General features: G+C 41.8%; 1 long non-coding RNA gene across 1 annotated transcript; it reads left to right on the top strand.

The window, feature by feature from the left end:
• Positions 1 to 306: 306 nt before the first annotated feature.
• LOC141166346 (uncharacterized) lies at positions 307 to 1,597 on the top strand. Its single transcript, XR_012251284.1, has 6 exons — positions 307 to 435; positions 525 to 789; positions 864 to 1,021; positions 1,097 to 1,217; positions 1,291 to 1,385; positions 1,485 to 1,597. It is a non-coding gene; the product is annotated as an uncharacterized lncRNA (long non-coding RNA).
• Positions 1,598 to 2,589: the final 992 nt, after the last annotated feature.

The raw sequence follows: 2,589 nt of genomic DNA, 5'->3' as shown, positions 1-2,589 counted from the left end.
AGAAAGCGAATGGATTTTTAAATTAAACACGTTGAGACCACGGGGACTCAACAGCGAAATAGAATTGTTTGCCTTTAATGACTGACAGCTACCATGACGTCAGCACCCTCAGGTATATAAAGTACACCACCCACTGGGCCAGACTATCCCTGATGAAGACAGCCGCAGCTGTCGAAACGCGTTGGAAAATCTTTGACCCAGCTGAGCAGGCCCCCTCAGGCCTCCGTACTGAGTGCACGCTGCTTACCACGTGACAGCGCGTCACTCTGCCCCTCTCGCGCACTTTCAACGAAAGCGCGCCTCCTCCCTCTCTCCCACCTCTCTCTCTCTCCCGCTCTGCCTACCCGGAAGCAAGCGAGCTGCGGCGGTCACCGGCCGGGACTCCGCTCTCGCCCCGGGCTCCATCACCTGTTGACAATCGCGGGACTGCAGACTGTAAGTAACCTCGGGCCTCGGCCCCCACCGCCTGCTATCACACATAACTGACAGGAGCAGATACCCTAACTTTCAGTATTGTATCCTAGGCAGACCCACAGACCACACGGTCTGCCCTGTATTTATCCTGCTACCACAGCCTTCTGCTACATCGTGACAGACCCTTCTGACTACTGCATGACCGTCTGATCCCCCAGTCAGAACCTCCTACTGCACCTAATTGGTATCCAGGATCAGAGCCTCCTACCATAGAACCATTGCTGCATAATTCATCCAGAGCCTCCTGCTGCACCCTCCGTACCACCGGAATACTCGACGCACCTTTCCTCCTATGTCTGCAATACATGAAATAAGGTATATAACATAATAATTGCAGACCAATCCCACTATACCTTCAACACTAACCCTCCATTAAATTTCCCAAACAGGATAAGGGGTACAACATAGACGCCACATCGTCAGTACCACCAGAAGCACCTTGCTGCACCTTTCTCACAAGGACAGGGACAAACCAGACCCACCTGTTGCATCCCTTATAAGGACAACAACGACTATTAAACTCCAAATAGAACTCATCTACCTTAGGGTAAGTCCTAATTTTGTCGTACCTCCTGAGAACCAAGTGCCTACAATACCCAACCTACATCTTCTACGATCCTAGGACCATATCCATCCCGGACTAGTCCACCACTATAGGTGGCTCCCTGCGGATCACGGTCCAAGAAATACAAATACCGCACGCCTCTGTCCTTGTTGCCCACCGATCGTCACAATAACAGCAGGTAAAATACAACTTCCATTAATAACGTCTAGCCATTTACTCTCAAGTTCTAATGTACTTCTCTTGCACCCCAGGTATCTAGAATATGTGAAGCCTCCCACTGACACTAGAGTCCACCGTCTAAAGAGCCTCAGGGTTACCACAAGGATACACAGACTAATCATAACAGGTAACCCACACAAATACCAAACTCATCAAGAACCGATACTTTAAGTACAGCGATACCACACCATATTACCATACCGTAACACGGTTCCTCTTTTACCAGGTCCACCCTTTTGCTACTCAAGCATCGACTACCTCAAGACTCCATGGAAAGCCGTTTTATCCTTTAACTCAGAACCATATTTATTTATTTATTAATTTTTATCAATCTCTTATATCGTCTATTTTAGCCCCTTTTTTGTTTTTAAATACCTGTATCAATAAAAATACTTTTTAGTCATTCCTTCTCCCGAATCCTTCTTTTACTACCATTAGCGTGAATTTTAAACCATAGGTTATTTTATTTGATTTATAAGATCAGTAATAATTTTTGGTTCTTCAATACTCTTTCTACATTAATTTTTTACAAGTCCTGGAAAACTACTTAAAAAATGGACCTATAACTTATATACAGAAAAATGGTCAGGCATATCTCATTCAATAACACAATACCAATGTATGAGTAAAAAATATGGTAACAAATCAGCATTAGATATACATGATTAGAACATATTATAGACCTATAACAGATTTAGAGGCTTAAAAAAGGGTTACTTATACTACCTTGAGGAATAATCTTTAAAACTCTATTAATTTATGTCATCAAAAATGACAGTCACTTTTTTTGATAATTCGGTCTTAAAACTTAAAAAATTAAAATTCTAAATCTTCATTTTCAATCATTACTCTGCTTTATAAAAAAATGCATGATTTACATTTAATTCTCAGCTACTTTTCTAAATTATGAGCAAATAGATGGGCCACACTCAGCAAAAACATCTAAAAAACATCAGCCTCCTCCATAACCCCTCTAGCTGTCCTTTCCATCACCAAGAGTAGTGTGTTTTCTGCCACATTAGGGAAAAAAAAGGTTAATCCATTTGCTTATAATTTAGGAAAACTCTTATTAATTTTATATTCGCCTAATGTATACCTTGAGGCTTTGAACTGTTTTGTATTATGGGTATATGTTAAACCTATAATTTGTTCAAAATTTTTAAATACTGGCCACAAAGCAGGGAATGTGTCAAACTCACAAATACATAGAATTCACCTAAAATTTCCGTCCGCTAGCAGATTGTTGATATAATGGTCCCGCTGGTCTTTGAAAACTGTTTTGCATGACTTTTGAGCTGACCATACACAGGTTACAGCTTCGGCCAGTCCCT

Source organism: Phyllobates terribilis, unplaced genomic scaffold, assembly GCF_046119375.1.
Source record: "Phyllobates terribilis strain yellow unplaced genomic scaffold, ASM4611937v1 Scaffold_1__5_contigs__length_1240528914, whole genome shotgun sequence".
Taxonomy (NCBI): domain Eukaryota; kingdom Metazoa; phylum Chordata; class Amphibia; order Anura; family Dendrobatidae; genus Phyllobates; species Phyllobates terribilis.
Note: the sequence above shows the minus strand (reverse complement) of the source record. Positions and strands in the feature narration are given on the sequence as shown.